Genomic DNA, 27,878 nt, shown 5'->3' on the forward strand with positions numbered 1-27,878 from the left:
GGGCTAAGGAGACAAAATTCTGGGGTTCCTGATGACCTTGAGCCTCATGTAACTGAAAGAATTGGTTTGTTTTCATATAGTGTTTGGGTTTGGTTTGCATGGTGTGAATTGGGGTACAGAGTATCTTTGCCTAAGAGCTTGTGGAGGTTCTCAGCAGTCCTGGAAGTCTGTCCTGGTTTCATCCCCTGCCATGCCAAGTTAAAGGGCCTTAAACAGCAAGTGTTATGAAAGAGCTTTCTCCATTTGAGACCTGAGGCATAGCTTCTGCCGCTCAAAGTAGATAATGCTGAGCTATACCAATAGTCTGACCTATTATAATGTAACTTCATGAGGCTGTAAGCAGCCAGCCCAGCCTCCACTATCTTTAATAGCCATTTTAACATGGCTGCTTGTGATAAAAATCACCAGGCCTTTGGATTTAAAATGGCAGTTTGTATTGCAGCCAGAGGACCTCCAGCCAACAGTTGCTGAGTCCCGCCTGGGAGACCCAGGCATGAATGGAATGCCACATAGGAATATGGAGAGATTCACAGTGATTAGATTTGCAGTCTCCCCAGTGCAACAAAGGTCTCGCAGAGTCCCCCCCGCTTAGCACATTCCTTTCCCTCCTCCCATGATGAGATCTCCTGTCCTTGATTGAGGAGCTAATCAAAGGACATTCATAAGTATTTACAGTTCATTCCTGGACAGGTACATTTCCCAACTAAATTCATCAACTTATCTCCGGTGGACTTCATTAACTAACTTCCCCTTTTTGCAGTGCTAGAACAAATTTTGCATTCTCTTTCACACATCCCAGCAGCTACCAATCAAGGTAATCAAACCTTTTGTTGGTCCCAGGAACTGACCGTTGGAGCCTTTGTTCCAACAGCTAGGTGGGCCATCCCACCTCAGGGCACATTTTACTCTATAAGAGTAGTGCCCTGGCCCTATTCAAATCATGCACACTTCCTGGCTGCTCCCTTAGGGTCACTTCCCTAAATCTGTCTCTCTCCGTACACGCTTACCAGATTCAAAGCACTGTTCCCTTGAGGTTTGCCCTAAGCCTCTTGCTCCCTTGGCCAAGAACACTGGCGTTTGAAGCTCTCCCTCCGTGGACCCCCTGCTCTCCAGACAGGTAATTATCACCTTGCAAACCCTTGAATCTATCCCACCTTCACCAGTGCTTTTCCTAGGCCTCTTGTGTGTTTGTGTGTGCATTTGCCCCTTGAATAAAAATTACCCTTTAATTAAGAACACCAGCTTCGTGTGTGTAAATCCTTAGGAAAGGACTCTGTAAGTTGTTGGTGAAGAGGTCCCACAGCTACCGGCCTCTCGCATAGCTGTCTTCCTTGCTTGCTAATTCCCCCCCCCCAAATTCTATTTACTCACAAGGAGACCAATTCAGGTAACAGGCGGGGCCATGGCTGTGGTGCTGAACACATCCCTTCTGTGCATAAGGTCTCATGTTCAACCCCTGCTGTCTCTAGTTGAGGGATCGTGGGTAGTAAGTGTCGGGGAAAGCCTGCCTGAGATCACAGAAAGTTACCTCCAGCCAGAGCAGATGGCAGTTTTCACACGCCCCCATAACGCTCCGGAAAATCATGCAAAACTCATGGTATGAAGTGTCTTCCTAATGCGATAACGTCAAAAATCATACCATTAAATGAGATCATGATGGGAAATCACACTAGGAAGACGCTTTGTGCCGTGAGTTTTGCACAATTTTCCGGAGGTTACAGGCATGTGAAAACGGCTGATATTACTGAATAGGATGGATCAGTAGCATGAGGCTGTTTCATGAATTCACAATATGTGGTGAAATTGTTTTAGAGGATGTGTTTTCAAACAGGAAACGAATCCTTGGAACTACTTCCAGGGCAAAGTTCTCATCGGCCCTGGCATGCCCCCTCTGCCAAAAATATCTATTGTGACCTGGCAACAGGTTAGGAATTATAAACATATTGGTCACATTGGAAAACCTTTAAAGATCAGCTATGTCAAATCTGCTTGTGGCATGTATTTCAAAAAGAGCAGCTATATAGAATAAGCCACTTCCCAATGTGTATTATGACCAGGGCTCATTTCGAGGGGGAACGCAGAGGAACGCAGTTCTGGCAGTACCCCAAAGAAGTCACGTGTCAGGTGGCCCTGCCCACCTGACTCTCAGCCAATTTGGGCCCGTTTCGGTCTGGATTGGGGCCGAAATGGCCCAGATCGGGCCTGTAACAGGTGTGGATCACTCTCCCGCTCATCAGTGGCCTGATTCTGACCATTTTGGGCCCCTTTTCAGCCATTTTCAGCCCCTTTTTGCCATTTTGGGCCCAATTTCAGCCCTGAATGGCCAGGATTGGGTCCAAAACAGCCAGAATAGGTGATGTCAGGGGGTGTGACATATGCAAATCAGTTATACTGATGACACACTTCCAATGATGGCAAGAGGCGTGGCATATGCTAATGAGTTATGCTAATGAGTTATGCTAATGAGTTCCTCCAGCTCTTTTTCTACGAAATGACCCCTGAGTATGACCAAGGAACAGAATCTGGGATGGTGCCGCTCAGGTAAAGAGAGAGGTCAGTTCAAGAGCACAGCTGGATTTACCCACAAGCTACGTACCCACAAGCTACGAATTTCAGGGCTTCAGATTATCTCTAAATACAAATGGATTTCTGGATGTCAATGTTACAATAATCCTCTTTTGGGGGAATGCTATGAGAACTCTTAAACTTGGCATGTTTTAGGGCTTCAGCACATCTTATTCCAGTTCTGTTGATGACTCTTCACCTTTACTTGCTTGTATGTAAGTGAATGTTGACAACCAGCAACAGCTGTATTTAAGGATATTGTAGCAATGATGGACAAATTCTTTTCACTTTGGGCAGCAAGTTTTGAGTTGCCTCTATAAACAATAGAAAAAATATCACTTTCTCCCCCTTCCCTCCAGCCAAGGGTTTTTAAATTTGCTCATAATGTTTTAGTGTAGGTGCATTCTTGCAATACTGTCTTGGAATTGTAGGATGGGGGCAGGAAAACATCAGTATATCACCTAAGCAATTGCACAATGCTTCTCTCTCCTTTGTGCTTTATATTGATTGCAATCGGCCAACAAACCATGAGCAAAATGATCATGTATCTAGAGCACACAACAAGGTCATCAGGAGACTAAATCAATAGGATTTAAAATCTGGAATTTTAATCTGCACTGAGTGAGTTGATGGATTGATTCCAGTAATTTATTACTATTCATTTTCACGCAAGTTCAGCCCTACTTTGTTTGATCCAATGAAGATTCACCTCTTGCATCAGGAACTCAGAACTAAGGACTCTAAAAGCTGCTTGTTGGCATCATTTTCGTTTGCAACATTTCCCATTAATTCCACAGTTGGCTGGATACCCTACACCGGATGGGCAGGGTCCAAATAATGGAGTCACACATTGGCCCCCAAACTGTGCGCAGGTCCTAGGTCCTGAACAAAAGAAACAAACAAATCTGTTATTTGGGGTTTTTTGGAAGGGCATTTTCTTCCTGAAGCAAATTATACAGAAACTTACTTAAATGGCCTAGAAGGGGCAAATTGTGATGTGAGCCTGATCAATATTGCCACACATCTCCTTAGAGATTGTTTAATTGTTCTTTTTCTCCCATGTTTTCCTCAGTGGTCATTTAAATAATTAATTCCAACTCTTGCTTTCCTCTTCAAACATCAAAATGTCTTGCCCCTCTGTAAGCAGTCAGCCCGGCCTCCGCCAGTTGTACAGCTGTTTTCATATAGCTGTGTGTGATATTAAAAGTGTACAAGCCTCTGGAGTTTAAAATGGCTGCTGTATGGCCACCAGAGAGCCCCTGCCATTGCTACATCCCGTCCGGGAGAACCAGGCATACATGGCATGCCGCATTGGAATGCAGAGTGATTGAGCGGCAATTGGACATGCTATCTTCCTGGCCTTGCCCATGACCAGAGCAATAAAGGACTCGAAGCATCACCGCCCACTTAGCACATTCCTTTCCCTCCTTCCATGATGAGATCTCCATGATGAGATCTCCTGTCCTTGACTGAAGATTGAAGATCTAATCATTTGACATTCATAAGCACATACTGTCGTTCCCGGAACATTGCAATTCATTAACTTAGCTCCGGTGTACTTCATCAGGAAAACTATGCTTTTTGTGCCGCGCCAGAACTAGTTTTGCATCTGCATTCACACACCCTGGCAGCCATCAATCATAGTACTCAAACCTTTTGCCCAGTCCAGGAACTAACCATTGGAGTCTTTGTCCTAACAGCTAGGTGGGCTATCCCACCTCAGGGCACATTTTACCTATAAAGGTTGAGCCCTAGCCTCATTCAAATCGCGCTAGCTTCCAGACTGCTCCCTTAGGGTCACTTCCCTAAGCTTTTCTCTCATTGAACACGTTTGAACACGTTTCTGGATCCACAAGCGCTATTCCCTTGAGGTTTGCTCTAAGCCTCTTGCCTTGCCAAAGACGCTGGATGTTTGAAGCTCTCTCTCTCTCTACCGTGGACTGGACTTCCCTTCTCCAGGATAGGTAGATATAATTACTCCCTCTCACTCTATTCCCAAACTTCTGACTATATTTCCTAGGACTCTGTGTGTGTGTGGTTATTTTCCCCAGTAATCTGTGTGTATGTGCATGAAGTTCTTGTGTTCAATAAAAGTTATTATTTTTATTAAGCACCAGACTCGCTTGTTTTCTTATAGGAAGGGACCTGGTATACAAAGGTAATAGATTCCAGTTACCGCCTCTCGTATAGCCATCTTCCTTGCTAGCTAATTCCCCCATAAATCATATTTACGCAAGGAGACCACTTAAGGTAACCCCTCCAAAGAGTGTTGAAGAACACTTATTCAGAGAATTCTAGAAGGTGCCCAGATGAACTCCATAAAAGAAAGGTCAAAATGTTGTCTGTGGAATCCCAGTTCTGTCTCACACTCCCTACACGAGATACATATTCTCAAAACTGGCAGAGTCCTTGACAGGGTATCAAACCCAAGGATAGAATCCCAACAGACTACAGTAATACCACCTCCCCACCCTCAGGCCTATGGTGATGTATCACTAAGTACCCCAGACAGCGTAGTTGGGAAAGCTCAAGTCCTCCTCTCCAGCCAGGTCTCAGTGATACATGCCAGATTAGCCCTTTCATCAGAATTAAATCCTACATGGCTGCTGTTTGGCCTCTAACTGTCTTAGCATTTTAAAGCAAGATATTATACCCCTGTAATAAGGAAGAAAACTGGGTGAGTTGCAGTGAAAAGGCAGGCTGGATCCAACCCAAAATGTCTGTGTGCTCCTGCATGGACTATGTACAGACGTGTTCTGGGAGTTCCTTACTGGGAATCTAAAACCCAGGTACATGTGGGCCAAATTCAGATCAGGACTATACTTCATGAGGAGAAGAGGCCAGCCTCCACCCACCCACCCTCCCTCCCGTTTTCCTGACTTGAAATGGCCCCAAGGAGCTACTATTTGCCTATTAGGTAAATTTACAGGCACTGATGGCTACACCTGAGTTTCCCCAGTGGTGTAAATAGTGGTTCCCCAGGGCTGTTCATGGTCAGAGAAATGGCATGAAGTCCTTCTTCTTGCACAGTATAGTCCCAATCCAAATACAGCCCACACATGCCTGGGCAATGAGTTCTTCAGAATGGAATTACAGGCATACATCTGAACCAAAGTCCTTTTGGCAGAAATTGACTTGTCAAGTCAATTTCGTAGCATGATTTGGCCCTGAGGATATAACCCACAGGGTTTACAAAATATATAGACTACTTTTGTGACACGAATATGAAACACACAATCAAGCATTCACAATAATATTGATTGGCATCACTTACTTGGACAGCACTTTCCATTGATTCCACAGTTGGCTGGAAGAGGTTGACCAAAGGAACATTCCTTATCTTTTGGAGTTTGACAGAAGCCACCCAGGTCCTCGCAGTATGAAGATGTCTCTGCACAAAAGAAACACATCATTCTGCCATTATTTGAAAATGAATTTGTTCTGGGAACAAATGTATATGTGTCGTTTGGCCCCGAGTGTGACACACAGCACAAGCCAACAGTCCCATGTCTTGATATGAGCTATTCATCAGCTTCTCTTACGACTGCAGCATCTTAAGTTAGTTCCACAGTTGGCTGGAAGAATGTCAGGAAAGGCACCCTGCCTAGACATGAACATGCACCTGCTGCCAAGCTTTTCACATAAGTCAGGTTGTTCTGTACAAAAGGAACAGATAACTCCTTCCTGAAATGGCAAGATATTTCACCTACAACAACAGTAATATCACCACAAAAGTAGAGAGATGGGCAGGAAAAGGAAAATCCAGAGTTGGGTGACAGTCCTAACAACATTATCACAGATCTCACTGGAGTTTATGAATAATTCTTGTCTTCTTCCATACACATTCTTAATATTTCAGGAACACTTTAATCTATATTGTAATGCAGTCACAATTCATTGGTATTACTGACAGAAACTCTGGTGATGACTGGCTGAACTTTCCTGACGTCACACAAGTGAAGGGAGGCGCAATGTTAGCTGGGAAGCCATGTTCTAAAAGACACATCAGAAGGCTTTGTCAATTTCCCTCTCTACAGAGCAACAAAGATCTCCTTAGGGGGTGTTGTTTATTTCCTCTTCACCTCCAAGAAGGGGTGGTGAAACTGACAGAGCCCTCCAGAAGTGAAGAGGAAATAAACAAACCCCCTGAGCAGCAATCTTTGCTGGCTCTGTAGAGAGGGAAATTGACAAAGCCTTCCCATCTGTCTGTCTTTTAGAACTCAGCTTCCCAGCTAACATTGTGCCTCCCTTCACTTGAGCATCCTCGTGTAATTTGTTTCATTTAGAGAGACTCACAGGGAGTAGGGCAAAGCAAGCAGAAGCATCTGTACAAATGATTTGGTGAGCTATTCTGACCTTCACAGTTCTAACTCTGTAGATCAGAAGCAATGAAGACTTTTGTGATTACTTGCAGTTGTGCCATTAAGGTCAAACTATGGAAGTACAAGTCCATAGCTCCCCATAGCTGCAATATTGCAGGTTACAATTTTGCCTCCCCACTGAGGAACACATATAGCACCATTCAGCATTGCCACTGCATCAGCATGTTGCCTTAGAAGCCTGACTGTGTGCATGTGATGTTGTAAAAAAAAAATCTTCTTCAGTGGAAGGTGAGCTGCAAATCCTGAACTGGATCAGAGGAAGGAGTGGTATGGCAGTCTAGATGGATCAGATTTTTCCTCAGCAACATTGTTCGGCGTGAAGCTTTGAGAACTTCAGCCTCCTCCTTCCTTCTTTTTTATGAAATCCCAAATCTTTAGAGAGCAGGGCACCAAAAATGGGGAAAGTCTCCTTAAGCCAAGGGCAGAATCTACTGGTAGATGGCTGGTTGACTTGATCGGAATTGGAAACAGAATCTGATCCCTTCTCCCCACATATTGGTCATTGGATTTATTAGCCGAACAGGAATGTGTCTCTGGCATTTTCAGTCTCTCTTTTCTGTCCTGCTTTCTCCAGCCCTATCCACAGCCTGGAACTTGGTATCTACCACTATGGAGCACTCCTCCCTCAGGTATATATGCCTTTAAAAAAACAATAATAGCATTAATAGAAATTCCTCCACATCAGCAAACTCCTCCTTCTACAAGTCTTCACTAAGAAGGGGGGGTCTGATCCCAAGATGAATGACAGGGGAAAATTCAAACTTCTATGCTTAGAAATGTGGACATCCTTGTCTAGAGAGGCAAAAGGAGGAAGAGACAGGCAGAGTTTAGGATACTGAGATGGAAAAGGAAAGGGGGAGAGAGAATGAGAAGTATGTTCATCCAAGTGGGTAATCACAATATTAATTTGAAATGACCAACCTAATGTTGCATTAAAACTCCTTGGTCAATGAGAGCAGCCACCAACCAGCAACCTCAATGTAACATGTGCCGTACAGATGTTCCATTGCTTTTGCTCTGATGCATGCCAAAACATGACTGAGAGCTCAGTTCTACACACATACACTTTGAAGCAAGCAGCCGTGAATTCCATGGAATCAGTTTGGGGATCGGCATACTTTGGATTACAATGTTAAGAAGGATGTACAATCAGCCTTAATGAAGAAGCAAAAGAAAAACATCTCATTCATTACAATCTCTGGTTTTTGAAAAAAGCCAAATGTCTCATTCTCTTGACAATTCCCGAATCTCAGCTATCCTCTTACCTGCAGCGAGTGGGAAGATCCCCAAAGAAAAGATAAGAAAAAGAAATTTCATGACTGAAGGTTTCACAAAGACTGCAGGAGTGCCAGAGGGAAGCAGCGCAAGACAGACTGTGGCTAAAACAAGGTAGTTGCTTCTATTTATAGAGGCATGGAAAGAACAGAATGTTGAAATGTGAGTTCAGGCTTCACAGTAGTACTTATGCAAACTGTAAGCACACTTTTCATGTGAGCATTCTATGAAAATATTTAAACGCTCAGCATAAAGCCAGTTACTATGCAGAATCTCACTGAATATCTGGAAGGATTTGAGCTTTGTTAACATCTGCCAAACTGTCGGTAGCCGAATGCTGTAAAAGCTTTGTCTTCCAGTATTCATGGAGAAAGGGGGTTACTGGTTAATCGAATTTATCAGATACTCATACTCATTGTTCTGCCTCACCTGCTAACTGGCAGAATCCACAGTGACCAAATGCCATCCCTTTGGAAATGCCATGGTGACAGACCCCACACCTGGCAAGACCACAGGCTGATTTGGCTAGGGATCCTGGAGGTGTTTAGCCATCTTCTGGCATGGAGCAGGGGGTCACTGGGACAGTCGTGGGGGGAGCATTTGTGAATTTCCTGTATTGTGCAGGGGGTTGGACTAGATGACCCTAGAGGTCCCTTCCAACCCTATGATTCTATGATTCTCTATGATTCTATGTCAGCTGGCAGCTGTGATTGTCAAAGCCCAACACTAACTGGCTAGATGGGTGGGAGTAGGGCACATGGATGCCCAGAAATGCAGGGATATGGTGGCAGGGGGAATGCTCAATGGGCAATGCAGTTTAGCTGAGTGTTCCAGATATTCAACTGCTAGATAGCAAAGTTTTTGCTGTATTTATTTCAGAGAGAAGCATTTCTGGTATATAATAAACCTAGCCTCAATGAATTCATGATGTGCAGCACAAGACAAAGGACACCTTTCCCAAGAAAAGTCCTCTAGAGGAAATATAAAATTATCTAAAGATGTCATGTGGCTTCATAGAATTCCATCTTTCATTATCTTTTATATCATTTCAATTTATCATTTCTTATCATTTCAATAAAGGCAGTTAGCTTTCAGAAGATCAAAATCTTCTGGAGTTTTTTAATTCATATGTCTAGGGCTTTTTTCCTAGGAAAAGAGGTGGTGGAACTCAGTGGGTTGCCAGCATAGGGGGCAACTCTTGGCGGGAGGTGGTGTTCCTGGTACCACATGTGTGCGCGCAAAGTGCACACACACTCCCAGGACCAATGACATCACTTTGGGTCAGCTGGAACAAGGGGAGAGTTTTTAAAAGTTTAAAACACCCTCCGCGAAAATGGTCACATGGCTGGTGGCCCCGCCCCCTGATCTCCAGACAGAAGGGAGTTTAGATTGCCCTCCTCACCGATGGAATGGCGCGGAGGGCGATCTAAACTCTCCTCTGTCTGGAGATCAGGGGGCAGGGCCACCAGCCATATGACCATTTTCAAGAGGTTCTGGAACTCCATTCCACCGTGTTCCAGCTGAAAAAAAGCCCTGTGTACATCTCATCTAAAGCTTTGTCAGGGATTTGATTTACAATGAAGCTGTTGAATGGGTACCAAACTAGATGGGACTCTTGGGTCTGAGTTTCCCTAACTCTGAATCCCTTCAATCAGATTGAAGGTGCTGGTGGAGCCAAAGTCACAAGTACCACAGAGGCCAAATTCAGATTAGGTCTGTGTCTTCTCTTCTTGCTCTGCTTTCCAGGCCTGAAAGAAGCCAAATGTGTTATTCGCCTCACTGGGGGCTGTATGTGCAACCCATCATTGGATGGGCAGCTCCTCAGTGGGGCAAATAATACTCCCAGGAGTTGTTTCTAGTTGAGAAGGGAATGCTGAAGCCCCCGTTCCTCCATGCTGTGGTCCCAGTCCAAATCAGGCCCCAGTAAATTAGCTCCCAGTAGTTGATGTCTGACTGTTGAGTATTAGAACTGGGGTGGGGAAAACCAGACCCACCTCAGGAGAAAACTCACATCTAGTTTGGCCACACTAGATGGGTAGATTAGGCAGGTTCAACAGGGACCAGTTTCTTGAAAAAGTATCAGTCTTGTTTGGGAGTCCAGGGTTAAGAAAGAGTACCTGTGATCTGTAAATGGTGATTATGGAATATCCTTTTCATGTACTGGGAATTAGGGATTCAATAGATCTAATGAACTTCCTGCTGCCTAACTGACTTGAAGATTTCTTCCAAAGTTGTTAATGAGAACTGCTGGGTCGATTGTACTTGAGGATTCTAAACATCCATTCCTAGGGGGCAGGTTTGGAAATGATTGGTGCAATGCCAGCACTGGGCCGTCACAGTGAATTCTCCATCCTTCCAAAAGGAGTGGAGGGAATTGTACTGGACTGAAAAAAGACAGTAATTAGGGAGAGAACAATGCTTCAGTTAAGAATGGTTTCACCGACGCTGCTGCTGGTGTAAGAGATTGTTGTGACACACTTATTTGGGTAGTTGTGACATATCTATACCATCAGTTGCTTTCTTGCAAGCTCCACTACATTCTTAACTGACAGTCAAATTGGGTTGCCAAACTCTAAGAAGTGTCTGAAGCAATCCTGGAATTACAACTGATCTCTAAACTACAGAGATCTGTTCCTCTGGAGAAAATGGTTGCTTCGGAGGGTGGATTCTACGGCATTATACTCTGCTGAGGTCCCTTCTCTCCCAAAGCCCTGCTTTTCCCAGGCTCCACCCCCAAATATAAAAATTTCCTAACCCAGAGTTGGCAACCCTACATTAAAAAACAAAATATGAAATTATTAGTCCCTTAACAGTCAGTTTCTTCTTCTATAGAGGAGGGTTGTAGATTGATTCCATGCTTGGAATATTTTTAAGTTTTATTCTAGTTCCAGAGTACCTGAATATGGAGTAGTTCCCAACAGACATGGGCATGTACCAGAAAAAAACCGAACCATGTGGTTTGTGGGGTTTCCACGAACCATGAACCATGAATTGGCACGGAACTGGCCCAGTTATGAACCAGTTTATGGTTCATGGGGTTTAAATGCCCCTTTCCAGCATTTAAAGGGCCCTTTCCTGTCACTTGCAAGGGGCAGGACACTTTAAACTATCAGCTGGCAGACGGGGGAATCCCCCCGCCTGCTGCCTGCCAACTGATAGTTTAAAGGGACCTGCCGCTTGCAACGCAGGGCCTTATAAACATCCCAAACCTGACAGGGCAGTGGAGGAGGCCAAAAAGGGCCCTCTCACCCCTCAAATGGCAGCCACGGCTACCATTTGAGGGGCAGAAGGGCCCTTTTCCACCTCCTCCGCTGCTGCGCGGGCCTGCAGACTAACTAACTGACCACTCAGAAAGGCTGTGCTGATGATTATAAGACCTGAGCAGACAAAACTGATCAGAGACAGAAACTGTAGTAAGGAGGGACACTGGGCAAGAGTGAGTGGAAAAGCTGGTTGGATCCACCAGCCCCAGGGAGTCCTTATGACTCACTAGGCAAGCAGCTATAAAGGTGACCTCCTTTCTTAGTTTCATAGTGTTTGGTCTGAAAAAAGCTATACTTCATTTACCTAAGAAGACTGTGATATTTTCCTAAGAGACAGTATCTTACATTACTGTTCTTGATTTTTTAAATTGCACATAGATTGCTCTTCTCTTAAATAATGATGACGATGATGATGATGATGATAACAACTGTGCTTATATACCGCTCTTCTAGACAGATTAGTGACTCACCCAGAGTGGTGAACAAGTTAGTGTTATTATTATCCCCACAATATAGCTGGGGAGCTGGGGCTGAGAGGAGTGGCTTACCCAAGGCCACCTACTGAGCTCATGGCAGTAGTGGGATTCGAGCCAGTAGAGCACTGATTTGCAGCCAAACCACTTATCCACTGTGCTACAGCAGCTCAGAGGAGTTCTATGAAGAGGTAGCTAAGAAACCATATAAATAAAATAAACAAAAGTTCAGCTCATCTTTCAAAAGACTATCAATGTTCTGGCAAGAGGAGGGAAGTGAAGAGAAACATTACAAATAGCTGGGTTACAGCCAGAGCTGCCGTCTACTTGAACAGTAACATAGCTAGAGTGGTGTAATCAGGGCAGGCGCACCCATTGAGGCAGGTCCGGCCCCCGCCTTGAGCGCTGGGGTGCCGGAGGGGGCGCCGGAGGCAGGGGGTGCGCCGTGGAGCTGGCGTGCCTGGCCTGCAGCTGCTGCAGCCTGCCAGCCCTCCTGTCCTGCGCTGCTGCCACCAACACACGCCCCTGGCCGGGCGCAGCAGCCATTGGCCAGGTGTGGCAGGTATTCGGGGCGGCATGCAGAACCTCCCCAGCCACCTGCCACGCCCAACTGGGAGCGCGGGCAGCCTCCACGCACCATCCCAGCCGCCTACCAGCCAATGGGGCCAGCTTGCTGCATGATGATGTCATATGCAGTGATGTCATCACACAGTCCAGAGGCGCACACGCATGCACAGAGCAGCCTCGGGCGCCAGAAACCCTGGTGCCGCCCCTGGCTGTAATGTGTAGAATATTGATATCCAAGCTCAAATCCCCATTCTGGTGACCTTGGACCAATCACTCTCTCTCGGCCTAGCCTACCTTACAGGGTTGTTATTATAAGAAAATAGGGAAGAAAAGATTGGTGTTGTAAGCTCCACTGGGGAGAAAGGCAGGATGTAATACCTAAAGAAATTATCTCTGATCTGCAAATATCGATATAGAAATAATATCCCCTCTCCCAATTTGGGGGGATATTAAACCAACCAGAAAGTGTTGCATCCCCTTTCCCAATCTGTAGTGATGAAATACATAATTAGAAACATTCTCTCATATTTCTCAGTGTTAAAGAACAAGGGATAGAGACTGCAGTGCAAGATGTTTTAGTTGTTCTTCATATTCAAAGTTGTTTTAATCCATTCCTCATTCTGGACCCAGAAATATTACACATCTAAAATTACTGCTACCTGCTAAACCCTGAGAAAGTCAGCTTTGCCTGCAGTGGGATACAAACCCTTCCCATCTCGTTTTCCATCCCACTCTTTCCCCCTCACTGGATTGCTTCCTGTAAGCTTACCGTTGCTAATTCCATTTTCCCAGGCAATTTTTCCAGGCTAATTCCAGGCAAGTGGCTCCCTTCCCATTACCTTTCAAAATTCTTTTCTACACAACAGCTTGAACATTAGCAACACCAAGTATTTCTATAGTCTGACAGTCTTTACTGGAACAACAGCCCTTCCTTCTCTGTGTAGCTCTGGCTTCCTGCATTGCTGCTGGAACTCCATCTGGCAGCACTTGGAGTTATAAAAATTAATTTCTGCTACCCACCTGGTTATGGTGTTAGCTGACTGCATGTGACACTGTTGAACGTTTCAGTCAGCATGCTTATGTGTGGTAAAACAGGAAAGTGGTGTTGCCATGAGTCTGGATTCCATGGAGTTTGGATTCTACTTCAACAGAAGTAGAGGGTGATTTTTACCAATTCCCCCTCCCACTGCAGCCCTCCAATTTGCCCCTTATGCTGTCCCTAGAGGTCCACTATCCCCCAAGAACAGTATTTTAGGAAATATTCAGGGATGCAGCAGGCAGGAAAAGGTGAAGAAGTCCCATTCCACTGATAGAATTAGCAGAGGTTTGCCGCAGAAGCCAACACATGGTTTCCCTTGCATTGTTGCACGTTAACGTGCCTTCCATATACAGAGAATTGGAGTGTATCATTTGGAACGACATGTCTTTCATCTTGATTCTGTACCAGAAGGAACCACCTTGGCTGGTTTTACAAGAAGGCCATCTCTCTTCAGCAGTTTCTCAAAACATCTCCATTCTCTTTCTTCTCCTATGGACAAAATATGTCCTCCTTTTTCAGCATAATTCAAAATGGGAATGAGAATGAAGGCGTGTGATGCATCATAGCTAGCCTGGAAAAGCACAAGTTGTACACTGGAACCTTCCAGCATCCTCCTTTCACCTGCCACTCAAGTGCTTGAGTTACATGTCAACCATCTGGAGTATTCAGTGATTTCCTGATATATCCACACTCACGTACCCATGTTTGAGTAACAATGAAGACTGGCTTTTACTATTATAGTTTTGTTGACTAGTGGTGTAACATGTCTGTTTTATGTTGCTGTATTACATCCCTATTAGTTATTTTTAACACCACCTAAGTTTTCTTCTGGATCAGAGTTTCTCACTTCTCTATGCCTCTGATATCCCCAGTTGATCTCAAAACATGATCCCCTACCCACCCACAATGAGTTCTCAGGGTCATATGAAATAGAATTTTATCTAAGTAGAATATCATAAAACTTTGAATCATACTTTGCACCAAACAATAAGATTTTGAGTCTATACTTTAATCCACATTAAACAAAGCTGATCAGGTAGTTATACCAATTTATCACCCTTCCCTAACATAACTGCTGCCATGCTTCTCTTCCTCAAGGATCTGTCTTTGTTATCAGGAAATCAGGATTAAGGAGGGGACGTGCACATTGCACATGTAGCTCTGGGCTACTCTTCAGTCTCTCTTAACGCTGCAGCATCTCTCTTTAAATCCACATCTGACTGGAAGGTCTTCACCATAGGGGCAGCCTCCATTTACTGCGACCAGGCATTCACCGCCCAATGCTTTGCAAGTTGTAGGTATCACTACACAAAAGAAAAACATAATTCATCTTCATTTGGGGGAAAAACTTAAATTAATAAACTGGACCTCATCTGTACCACCTTGAAGATCAATTAGATTTCCAAGGTGGCAGGATAGGAGTCCAGTGGCACCCTAGAGACCAACAAGATTTTCAGAGCGTGAGCTTTCCAGAGTCAGCACTTGCTTTTTCAGACGCCAGTCTGTTTCAACCGGAATTACCAGAGATTGAATCTGAAACTTCCTGCGGACAAAGCAAATGCTCTGCCACTGAGCCACAGCCCCTCCCTCTTCATCAGCATCACTTACGCCAGCAGCATCTCCCATTGTTTTCACAGTAGCCACGAAGTGGAGGACCAAAGGGACATCTTTCATTTGCTGGAACCCGGCAGTAGCCTCCAAGTGATTCACAGGATTTCTGTTTTTCTGCACAAAAGAAACAGATCGTACTTCTGGTATTTGGGACGGAGTTTGTTCTGAAAAAGATGAGCTTTGCAGCCACCCTTGGGGGAGGGGGTCAAAGCGCAGTTACCGGGACAGTCCAGCATCATTGCCCTCTAACCCTGGAGGACGGCTTAGATCTTTACCTATAGCTATGTGAGGAGGCACAGAAGAGAGAAAGCCCTATCTCCCTCAATGGCCCCATTTTATCCTACAATGCCAACTCCCCCATAGCCAGCTGATAAGTGACACCACCACCACCTTCCCTTTTTAGCTACTGTTTGCTTTTTGCTGCCTACTTCCCTCCACACCAATGACCATAATGGCAATCAAGCAGTAATGCCCAGAGCAGGTGGCAGACCATGACTCTCTTTGTCCATGATGACCTGCATGCAGAGGTATCGGCAGCGGTGTAGCCTGCCTCTAGAGAGCCCGGGGCAAGGGAAGCCCTTGTACGCATGCAAAAAGCACGTGCTCCCAGGCCTGCACGACGACATCACTTCCAGTGGCCGCCCCCGTCTGCTGCAGCTGCCCACACCCTTTGGGAGGCTGCTTTCACTGCTTGCGGCTGCCGGGGCTGCTGGCTTGCTAGGTGCTTTCTGGGCACTGAGAGCCGGCTGTCCCATCAGCTGCAAGCGGCAAAAGCAGTCTCCCAAAGGGTGTGGTGGCACAGGTGGCTGCGGCAGAGCGGAGACTGCACCATGCCCTTGGGAAGGCTGTCAGCACTGCGCTGGTGGGGCGGCTGGCTCACTGGGCGCCGAGCTGGCCTTCCTGCAGCGTGCTGAGATTGCTGCAGTGATGCAGGTGGCTGCTGCGGAGGGGGGCAGCTGCATCCTGTGCAGCCCACTGCAGGAAGGCCAGCTCGACACCCAGCGATCTGGCTGCCCCATCAGCACGCAAGCAGCGCAGACAGCCTCCCCAAGTGCATGGCACAGTCTCTTGACACCCCCCTCCAATTTTGTGCCTGGGGTGACCGCCCCTCTTGCCCCCACCTTGCTACGCCACTGGGTATCAGGTCATATAAGCTTGGGGGAGGTTTCATCCACAAATTCGTTTTTTATCTTAACCTCAAAATATTTTGCAGACCATGGGGTTTCCCTACATCATCACTGAGACTGAATTTACTGAGCAGATTTGGCTATCTTTGCCAGTGCCAGCCCTTTGCTATCAGATATATCATGACATGGCAGGGAAATGCATGTTTGTCTCTGTTACATATGCTGTTTTTTTTTAAAGGTCTTTTTATTTCTCTCTGTCATTTTTCTCCTTTTTTCCTGAATGGGCTTTCTATTTTATCTGAAATATCATCTCTTTATTAAAAATAAATAAATAAAAACCTGCTATTTTACAATGCTGATCAAAAATCTGTTAAGACTATGGTATCTAAATAAAGACAGGGCTCATTCTTCCAAATTACCAATGGAGGTTCTAGTATTTATTTTATTTTATTTATTTTATTTCATTAAATTTATAACCTGCTTTCCCCGCATGCAGGCTCAGAGTGGGTAACAACAGTCAAAAACACATTAAAATCCATTAAATAAATTAATTACATTAAAAACATACATTACACTAGAATCATAAAAATCAGTACAAGAGGCAGCAACTTTCAACAGCAACGCATATGCTGAAACCTGATTTAATACATCCCATTGTATGGGTGATGGCAGGCCTGTTTGGTAGGTTGGCAGACAACTGGGAGGAGGGGGCTGCATACTCCACTGAACAGGAGACCAGCTGAAAAGGAGCCTACCCAGCCCCAGCCTCAGCCATATGACTGGCAGAACATGTCTGTCTTACAGGCCTGATGGAAAGATAGTGGGCCCTGGTTTCCACCAACAGAGAGTTCCACCAGGTGGGTGCCAGGACCAAAAAGGCCCTGGCCCTGGTTGAGGAAAGGCGAGCATCCTTGGGGCCAAGGACCACCAATAGCTGTTTATTACTCAAAATAAATATCCTCTGGGGAACAAATGGTGAGAGGCAATCCCACAGATATGGTGGCCCCAATCCGTTAAGGGCTTTATAGGTTAAAACCAACACCTTGAACCTGATCCAGAACTCTACAGGGAGCCAGTGCAGCTGGTGCAGCACAAGTGCCATATGCACCCTGTATGGTGTCCTCATAAGGATGTGCACAGCCACATTCTGGACCCATTGCAATGTCTGGACGAGACCCAAGGGAAGCCCTGCATAGAGCGAGTTGCAGTAATCTCATCTGGAGGTGATCGTTGCTTGGATCACTGTCATTAGGTCCTGGATTGAAAGGTAAGGAACAAGCTGCCTAACCAGTCACAGATGGAAAAAAGATCTGTCAACCACAGTGATCTGGGCCTCCATTGATAAGGCAGCATGCAAGACTCCTAACTGTCGAAACAGGAGCCAGTGGGATCCCATCAAGGGCTGGGAGCTGGATTCCTGACCCTGACAACCCATGACCCAAGTACAGGACCTCCATCTTCATAGGATTCAATTTCAGCCAACTCTGTTTCAACCATCCAATTACAGCCTTCAGGGTTCCAGCCAGGGCATTTGGGGCAGAGCCAGACTGGCCATCCATCAGCAGATACAACTGGGTGTCATCTGCATAATCATGATATTACTTCATTTATTTGTTTGTTTGTTTACTACATTTATAACCCAAGGAGGATTATGCCAAGTAAATTAATGCAATCAACAGGATAAGACATCTAATAAGGAATATAATAGGACTAGGGTTACAGAAAACTGAAACAAAACATAGAGCATGAGACATAATATGTTAAAGCAGAAAGCAGTACCAAACAAGTAGAAAACTATACAGTGAGAGCAGGATAATAAATAATATATTCAGTGGTATAGTATACAGTCCCCTTCCCTTTATTAAAGTGCCTTCCATTACAACAGAGCCCTATTACCTTTATAAAAATGCCCTTCTGAACAATTCTGTTTTACATAGTTTGCAGAGAAGCATAGGAGCCTTCCCGAGCAGCTCAGGCAGGCCATTCCAAAAGGTGGGGGCCACAACAGAGAAGGCACACGGACAGGCAGTTGTTCATCATGCCCATTTGCAAGGCAGCATCCTCAGAAGGCCCTACTTGGGCTGTTGTGGCAGAGCACAGGAGGAGAAGTTGTATTAGCTGAACTACATAGAGGACAATAAAGTTAGATCCCACTTTTCTCCCCATTGGGAAATTAGAGTTTTTCCCTCAAGGTCCCCATGTTCCTGAGCGGGGAATAGGGGCCAGAAGGTCCCATGCAAGGTTGCTGTGGATGGTCCATGAAGTCACTGATAGAGGTGGGAGAGGAGCATGTCTGAACAGGATTGCCAGTGCCTGTAGAAAAAATGTTCTATCCCTTTAACAGAGGCTTAATGGGATGTTATTTACCAGGTGAGGTTATTTACTTCTGGGCCTTGAAAAGCTGTAGCTGCCCATTTCCATGCAGTAAGACGTGTAAAACAGACAGGACATTTTTTTTTCAGGCCTTTTGTCACTCTAAGTGTGATCCCACCATGACTGATGGGAGAAATGTAGCTGCCATGCTTAAATATTTGGATATCCCTGTCCAGAGATATGAAAGGAAGGAGAGAGAAATAAGAGGTGGAAAACCATGAGACAGAATGTGCAGAGAGCAAAAGGGGTGTACATGGCCCGGCGAGGGTTCACAATATTGATTTGAGGTGAGAACCCAGATAGTTTGGTGCAAACTAATAGTCATTTTGGAAAGCACCGAACATCTACCCTCACCACAGGAAGAGCCACCAGTCAGCTGCTTCAAACCAACATTTATCACACAGGCAGTGTTATCATTTTTGCTTTAATTCCTACACACGTTGCTTAAATCCTAGACACAAACTCATCAGTAAAAACCATTGAAAACCCTTGAGTCTGTTTAGGAATCAGCATACTTTGAATGACAATCCAAATTTTACATGCAGATACAAAATGAGCCTGACGTGCAAGCAAAAAAATCTGAATCATTAACATCCTTCATTATTATTTTTTAAAAATGGATCTTTCAGTTAACAACTGACTCCTCTGAGCAACTCTCTTACCTGCCCCAGTGTGGGAAAGAAGGACCCCCAAAGCAAAGAGAAGGCAAACAAATCTCATGGCTGAAGGTTTCACAAAGATCTCTCAAGCAGCTTCAAGACAGAACAAGAATGACTCTCGATAAAACTAGGAAGCCTCTCTATTTATAGAGGCATGGAAATAACGAACTGTTGAAATATTATGGGTCTGTGCTTCAGAATAGCCCTTGTGCAAATTGTAGGCAGACATTTCAAGGAACCATCCTTTAAAAATGTTCACAGAACTTTAGTGCTGTTTATTTTTTTTAATATCTTGAAATCTAATAAATTTTAATCCTGGCATACATTAACTTTTTTTTTAAGTAATCAGCATGCTCAAATAACCATGAAATGCAGAAATTAGAGGGTGAAGTGTAATTATGTAACATTCGAATAAAATCAAGAAAAGTATAGAGAATATTCACAACAGCAGTAACTGGCAATCTCCCTCGTTTTGCTAAACTACTTAAGGCTTGTGATAACTGAGGAATCCCAAGGCCCTCTTAAGTCCTTGAGAAACGGTACTGTGAAGACAGCATCAAGATGTTAGCTGGTGAGGTGATAGCTGCAAAAAGCTGTTTGCATGTTTGGGTCAGCAGCAATGTACGTGAGGTTGAAACCTGCCTCTAGTTTCCATAGCATGTGGAAATTGCTCACAGAAAGCCATTCCAAAACATCCTTCCAGATTATGGAGAACTACAACAAACAATACTAGTCTGATTTTAAGTTGCTATCCAGCTCCAAAAGCCTTTCTCTGAAATGCTGCTGGAAACTCGGCATTTCCTTTGGAGAGATGTTCCTCAAATGTTAATAATAACAACATTCAGTTTATATACTGCCCTTCAGGACAACTTAATGCCCACTCAGAGCAGTTTACAAAGCATGTTATTATCCCTAGAAGAATCACCCTGTGAGGTGGGTGGGGCTGAGAGAGCTCCAAGAAGCTGTGATTGACTTAAAGTCACCCAGCTGGCTTCAAGTGGAGGAGTGGGGAATCAAACCCAGTTCTCCAGATTAGAGTCCCATGCACTTATCCACCACACCAAACTGGCTCTCGAGTTCAGTTCACTTCAATTAGTTGACTTAACCTTAGCTCTGTGAGTGAATATCTTAATGGACCCTGCCTCAGTGGCTTTATGATGTACTACATATCAGGGAATTCCTTGACCTGTATAAGTCCACTAGAAGAAACATGAAATTCAAGATATTTTTGCCATAAAGGTACCTAGCCTTAGCTCTCTTGCCTCTTTTTAAATAATATGTCTTATCTGATCACCAAAACTTTAATTTAAAATGAAGTGTTCGAATTGAATGATGGGATTAGACAGAAAGGTCTAATTTGACTCAACAGTGCCCATATTTCTTGGTAAAGCAGCATCCAGGTTTAGAAGTAAGGTGTCAGACCTGCAGAGTACCTATGCTCTATAAATAATAAAGTATCAGTTTGACGAGATGTTCAGCATGCAATAAAGTGGAACGAGGGTATATGTTAAGAACCATTAGGAACTAGGGACAGGTTAGGGATTCAAAACAGCTTCTCTACTGCCTGCTTCATAAATTCTTTCAGACCTGGTCACGAAGACCTCTGTACCTATTGTACTGGGGGCTTTTAAATCTAGGGTGCAGTGCAGCTCTGCAGTTAAAGTATCCACCTTGTGGCCACCGCAGCCCCCAAAGTGGAGAGCATTGTATTCAACCTGAAAAAAGACCAGAGCTGGGGAGAGGGTTGCCATTTCTTTGGGCAGAAAGGCAGCATACAAATGTTTTAAATGAAAATGAAATGATACAAAGAAAGGAAAAGCACTGGATACTTCAGTTAAGGATGGAGGACCCCCCCCCCCCATTGGTTGCTGAAAGGGGCTGTTGTGACACGTTCTGTTGAGTGGTTGTGTGACACACCCATACATCCATTGTCAGAGGCTGTCCTGCAGCTCCTCCATGTTTCTTAACACCCAGGAAACCAAACAGGAAATGATGGACACACATTATTCTGAGGTTTAGTTTTGTCCTTATACAGACATTTCCTTAGTAAATGGTTAAGTTGATCAAGTAAAGTCTATAGGTATCTCTTTGTCTCACGTGACTTGCTTAAGTTGGAGGCAGGAAGGATGGGTGTAGGATGACCCGCTATATGGGGAGACAGCAGGGCTCCTGGACATTTGGTAGTTGCAATGGGGTGGCCCGCGGTGGATTTGCTGTCCTCCCACACATGCCACGGAGTCGGAGGCTAGTCCTCTTGAGCCTGTGGACTGGGCCAAGCAGCAGCACCTGCAGCAGGAAGGGATTTCAGCCAGAATGACTTCTCCCGGTTCTGACGAAAAAGTGGCAACTGCTGATATTCCAGTTCTGCTATCAGTCTTCCACAGAAAATGTTTTCAGTAAATGCAGTAACATTTCATTTATCTACCAGAGTTGATGGGAATCGTAGTATTTATGGACAACTAAACTCAGTGGCCAAGGAAAACCACAATTCTGAACACGTGCCTGCAACACAATACAAATGCTACTAACTGGATTTGTAAATATATTCTATACTGCTACTTTTAAAATGGTCAACAAATTATCAATCTGATAGTACAGAATGCTCCATTCAAGAAAAAAAAGGGCATTGTCTGATTTGTGAATGCTTTATTTGTGACGTCTGTAGCGCTCCTAGTCTTGGGGCTTTTAACACGCTATGAAGTTCAGATTTCCCAAGGGGGGGGTCTATTTTGTTGGTTTTTAATTTTGATTTGCAAGCCATCTTGAGCCAAGCGGAAAGGCAGGATAGAAATATTTAAATTAATAAATAATTAAATAAGGGCTTCAAAGGTAGGAACCAGCCTCTTGTAATGAGCCTAGAACCTATGGGATGACAAATAGTCATCACAGAATTATGTTCCCATCTGCAAACATTTAACAAGACACAGGCAAGACTTAGATGCTCCAAGGCATTTTCAAGAACAGCCCAATATGTTCATGTGTTCATTGTGGCCCAGGAAGGATTATGATGTAACAAAATAAAATATTTCCTGCATAGTTGCAATATATTTGTACTGCCTGTTCTGGTTCTGCATGTACCTAGTTTGTTAACAACAGTCACATGGTAAAGGCTAAGCAGACAAGAAATGGTTGGCAAGTTGACCATGGCTAATTTCTTTTTCAAAGGGTAAGCTAGTTTTGAAACTTCCCAAACTTTTTAGCTCTATCGTTGACCGCCAGGCGTTTGATTTTGCCCTCACATGGCCAATTTCTTTCACTGAGTGTGAGGGGAGAGTGAGCATTATAGTGTATGCAAGGGCCAATTCACACAATACATATTCTTCCTGGTCACAGGGATGCCAGACCCCCAGCAGGGGTGGGGGATCCCCTGCCCCTACCCCCTACCCCCCCGCCCCCACTTACCTGGCCAGCGGGGGGGCACCTTCCATGCGCACTCCCCTGCGGTGCTGCATGCTCCTGCGTGCAGCAGCCACCAGGATCAGGCCTGTTTTGACATGGATTGGGACCACTGTGGAGCACGGGAGTACTCCTGCGCTCCGCAGCAGCTCAAAACGGGCCTGATCTGTGGGCGCATTTTGGGCTGCTGTGGAGGGCAGGAGCGTTCCTGCGTTCCGCAGCAGCCCCCAACCCAAGCCCCTGTGGAGCGTGGGCACGCTCCCAGGGCTGTGTGATGACGTCACTTCCTGGAAATGACGTCATCACGCTTGCAGGAGCACGAGCACACTCCCCCCCTGCTCAAAGGTAAGACCCAGGCCCCAAACCCCCTGCTGGGAGATTGAGGGGGCCTGGCAACCCTACCTGGTCATAATGAAGACTTTGTATCTGACATGGAATGGGAATTTAGATCCAATTCTGATCATGACCATAGCATGCAGTAGAACTAGCTTGATCCACCACCACCCTGTGTCATTTTAGTGCCCTGAAACAGCTTCGAAGAGCCACTTTTTGCTCTGGTGAGGAAACTTAGATGTACCCATCATTACATACAAGTATGTTTTGTTTTGTTTTGTGATGGTACTCTCTAGTACTAAGTATCGTTAAATGGGGGAAAGGGACTCACCCAAGTCCTGGTAGAAATCAGTGCAGCCTTATATATAAGCACCAGCATATCTTTTTACATAAAAGTACTTTAGACATAATTTACAAAAAAGTACTTTAAACATAATTTTCCTACCACAGCAAACAGATCTCCATTGGCCTGAGCCCTCTCCATTGAACAATATAAAAGAAAACATGAACCCCTTAACTGGGATCCAGACTAGCTTTTCTGGGATCCTCAAGAACAGGATGGGGTTATTTTGGATTGCCACATGTGGGGGGACAGAGGAACATCATGTTCCACAGGTGGAAATCCTTGAACCCACATATGGTCTATATGATCTGGAGCCCCTATGTCTCAGCAATGAAAAGGGATAAAAACTTACTTTTTATAAAAGCTGAGAATTCATAGAAAGTGATAAATCAAGACAAGTCATTAGAGTGTTACTTTGCATTCACACAATAACAATTACTGGTTAAAAAACAAAGCCCTCCAATGGCTTCATGAGCAGTTAAATCAGTCACAATTCATAGTGTGGTGCAGTGGTTAGAGTGTTGGAGTAGGATCTGAGAGGCCTGGGTTCAAATCTACACTCTGCCATTGAAAAAGGCTAAGCCCTCTGGCCTGACTCAGCCCTGAGCCCAAAGGAGGGAGGGAGGAAGAAGCAGCCTGTCTGTTGAGCTGGCTGTGCACATCTTTCTACATGCAGAGTGGACTGGATGCCTTTTGTAGGGGCAGTGCAAGTCTGGGGGCCACCTAACCTGAGATGCATAAGGGCCATGCAGGGTTAGGGCAGTTTGGATGCCACACTTACCCGCAAAACTGACCTGCCCAAGTGCAAGAGGAAGGCCATTGGCCCACCGTGGGGCCCAAGTGCAGGAGGAAGGCCATTGGCCCACTGAGGGTGGTGGGGGGGATGAATATCTCTGGGGAGGAAATTCCGGTTTTCACTCCACATGATCCTTGCATTTTTAAAAAGGCAATTCTGTCATTAGTGGAATGGGACAGTGGCTCTGAGCATGAAGATCCCAGGACCGATACTTGTAATCACCATTTATGCAGGATCAGGTAGTGGTAATGTTTCTAACGGATTTTTATATTGTTGTATCTTTTTGATAGTAAACCTCCTCAAGTAGGACTCTGAAGAGGCAGGACAGATGGACAGACAGACAGATATATCTATTGAGACCCAGGAAAGCTGCTATCAGTCAGAACTGACAACAATGACCTAGAGTCAAGGGTCCAACTCAGTATAAGGCAATTTAATGTGTCCTGCAAAAAAAATGACCATGAGTTTAGACAGATGGACATGGAGAGGAAAATCCTTATTTTACTGACAGGCTGACCAACATCATCACATACCTCATTGGACCAAGCTGAATATTTTTTTTTCAATAACCCTTTGATTGATTTCACTGGTGTTTGCATTCTAGTTTGTTGGTTGCCATAGTTATAGTTTGAAATTGGTGAAGGTATTTTTGTTCCATGACCCAAGATGCCTTTTTAAGTGGTAATTCCAGAGCGGTAGCTGTGTTAGTCTATTGTAGCTAAAGCCTGAGTCCTGTGAGAGTCACACCTCAGTGGCAGAGCAACGTATTGCATACAGAAGATCACTGGGGTATTATTATTATTAGCCAACTTTTCTCACCAGTGAGAATCCAAACTGGCTTACAACATCATTATCCCATCTTATCCTCATAACAACAATCCTGTGAGGAAGACTGAGCTGAGAGAAAGACAGGCCCAAGGTCACCCACTGATCTTCTGTGGCAGAAGGGATTCAAACCTGGGTCTCCTAGATCCTAGTCTAACATTAGCTCTTTGGCGAGCCAGTTTGGTGTAGTGGTTAAGAGCAGCAGGACTCTAATCTGGAGAGCCAGGTTTGATTCTCCACTCCTCCACTTGAAGCCAGCTAGGTAGCCTCGGGTCAGTCATAGCTCTCCCAGAGCTCTCTCAGCCCCACCCTCCTCACAGGATGATTGTCATGAGGAAAATAATAACACACTTTGTAAACTGCTCTTAGTGGGTGTTAAATTGTCCTGAAGGGTGGTATAGAAATTGAATGTTGTTGTTGTTGTTGTTGTTAATCCCTGTCATCTTCAGTAGAAGGACTCCAGGTAGCAAGGTGAGCAAAGACCTCCCAAGATCCTAGAGAGGTGCTATGGTCTGAGTAAGGCTTGATAGACTGACAGTACACCATTTCATTTGACATGAGCTTTCATAGATCTAATGAGTAGGGGTAAACATTATTTAAATAAATATATCAAATATTTCATTTCTCTATACAGGAGCATTCCTAGTTTTGAATGGCCAACCACTATTTGCTTGCATAGCCACCAAATATAGAAGAAAAAAATGATGTCGCATTCCAGATCAGTCACATGACTTCCTTTAGCCAATGGAGATGGAGAGGCTTGCATTCTGACACGTGGCAAGTGGATTTTCTCTGTTGGGAGAGCAACTCTCACTATCTGTGACCTGGTAAGAGAATATCAAGAGAGTGATTAACATTATTCGTCCCTTTTCTTCTCCTACCCTCCTAGCCACTGGAAACAATTATTAATCTCATACTCACTTTTATGTTTGTTCTAGTTCCTCAGAGATCACAGTTGACCATGATGTTCCATACCCTGTTGAGTGTTGCCATTTTTGGTGTCTTCCTGGTCTCTTTAGGTAAGAAGAAGAAGCCAAGTCAACTTATTACAGGAAATCCCTTTCTAGATCTCTCTATTGGCCATATCCACATCTTTCAGTTCAGCTACTCTAATGTGGCAAGATGAGGAAATAAATGTCAAGAAGTTTCTGCTGTCTTGCAAAATCCCGCAAGTCATCTGTGGGACTGCATATTATACACAAAACAGTAACATCTAAAACAGTATTCTTTCTGAGTTCTCCCTTACAAAATACAGGGTCAACTTAACTTTTGTTGGTTTTTTATTCACTATGATCTTTAAATTATCCATACAATAAACATTCAGTGCTCCTTAATCCAACATCTATTAATCCAATAGCTATACAACATTAACATATATTTCAGATTCCTTTGAAAATACTCCACCAGACATTCTCATCTTTAACAATCTCTAACAATACCATTCCAATGCCATACAAATGGCAGCCATTTTTTTTAACCTTGAGAATAATCTACCATTTCCTTCATTATTTCTCACATCTTTAACTTATCCATTAACATCAGAAACCATCACTTATGGAACCAAGCTTCTGTACAGAGAAGTTATTTTTATTCCTATGCTTTTTTAAAAAAATCATAGAAGATACAACTCATATAGAACATAAAAAGGAAGAAAAAAATAAAATAAATAAAATATTTATTTTTCTTCTTCTTTTTAAAAATATACCCTGAAAGTTCCAGCAATGGGTCCCATGGAACTTTATAAGTCAAAATGATCTTGTATTGTGACATCAGCATGTTCCAAGGAAAAACTCAACATGAAAATGCCATTTTCATCTGTATTCTTGTGACACCAGAAAAATGTGCAAATTTTGGCTTGAATTCTCCTTTAAATCTGATTTGAGCATTTGAAACCTGTTAATCGAAACCCTCCAGACCATCTAGCCAAACACTGCCTGTTTTGTCTGGTGGTAGCAGCTCTCCACTGCACTTCCAGGAAAGGGGGACGGGGCAGTGGCAACAGGGACAGGACATGTAGACACCATGTCACCCACTGCCGTGCTGCTGCAGTGGGGATCCTCATTCATACCACAGTGTGATAATGCCCCCAATTGCTCCTAAGTGCCCAGAGACTGCAAGGGTGAAGGAAAGGACAGTCAGGCCTTTGCCACTTACCAGAGTCCCATAAGCATGTCTGACTGGCGTTTAATATCTTCTTTTGAAACAATTAGATTAAAAAGCAGGGTTAAAAAAAATCTTTAGAAATAAATAACAATTAGTACTACATGTCTTTCAAGATCATTGCTGCCTCCTTTTTAGGCCATTCCTGATTCTCCTCTGTGGACCACCAGTTATAGGACTGCCAGGTCCTCTTACCCTCCCAGTGGGAGGGGGATACCAGGCACTTAACTTTTTGATGTCGTTGCGGCACGCAAAGTACACGTGCGCTCCTGGTGTGATGCACTTCTGGGAATGACATCATCATGCAGGCCCCAGGAGTGCTCCCGGGCTTTGCACCAGGCTGATTTGGGCTCCTAAACAGGCTGAACTGGCCGGCTCCAAGTCCAAGAAAATTCCTGGAGCCTGTATGATGACGTCACTCCTGGAAGTGTTGTTGTCATGCAGGGCCAGGAGAGCATCCCAGGAGGCCCATTCCCATGCTTTCCCCCCTGTCGGACAGGTTAGCGGTGGCAGGGGGAGGAGGCTGGGAGCAGGGGATCCCCCTCCTCCACCGGGGGAACAGCAATCCTAACCAGTGATAATAAATCCCAATATTTCTTTGTTAAGGAGACTGTGTGAACCTAGAGGCCAGGCGCTGTTGGCAAAGAGGAGGAAGATGTCAAGAGAAGCAGTGTTACTACAATGAACTTGA

The 27,878-nt window shown here is 44.6% G+C and overlaps 2 long non-coding RNA genes across 2 annotated transcripts; both read right to left on the bottom strand.

Moving 5' to 3' along the window:
* Positions 1 to 3,151: 3,151 nt before the first annotated feature.
* On the bottom strand, positions 3,152 to 8,320 carry LOC129341122 (uncharacterized). The gene is made up of 3 exons (XR_008598096.1): positions 8,213 to 8,320; positions 5,840 to 5,956; positions 3,152 to 3,447 (listed from the first exon to the last, which is right to left on the bottom strand). It is a non-coding gene; the product is annotated as an uncharacterized LOC129341122 (long non-coding RNA).
* A 6,256-nt stretch (positions 8,321 to 14,576) lies between these two features.
* LOC129327429 (uncharacterized) lies at positions 14,577 to 19,452 on the bottom strand. Its single transcript, XR_008596824.1, has 3 exons — positions 19,338 to 19,452; positions 15,173 to 15,289; positions 14,577 to 14,868 (listed from the first exon to the last, which is right to left on the bottom strand). It is a non-coding gene; the product is annotated as an uncharacterized LOC129327429 (long non-coding RNA).
* Between the last annotated feature and the right edge of the window lie 8,426 nt (positions 19,453 to 27,878).

The sequence above is a fragment of the Eublepharis macularius genome, chromosome 1 (genome assembly GCF_028583425.1).
Source record: "Eublepharis macularius isolate TG4126 chromosome 1, MPM_Emac_v1.0, whole genome shotgun sequence".
Lineage (NCBI taxonomy): Eukaryota > Metazoa > Chordata > Lepidosauria > Squamata > Eublepharidae > Eublepharis > Eublepharis macularius.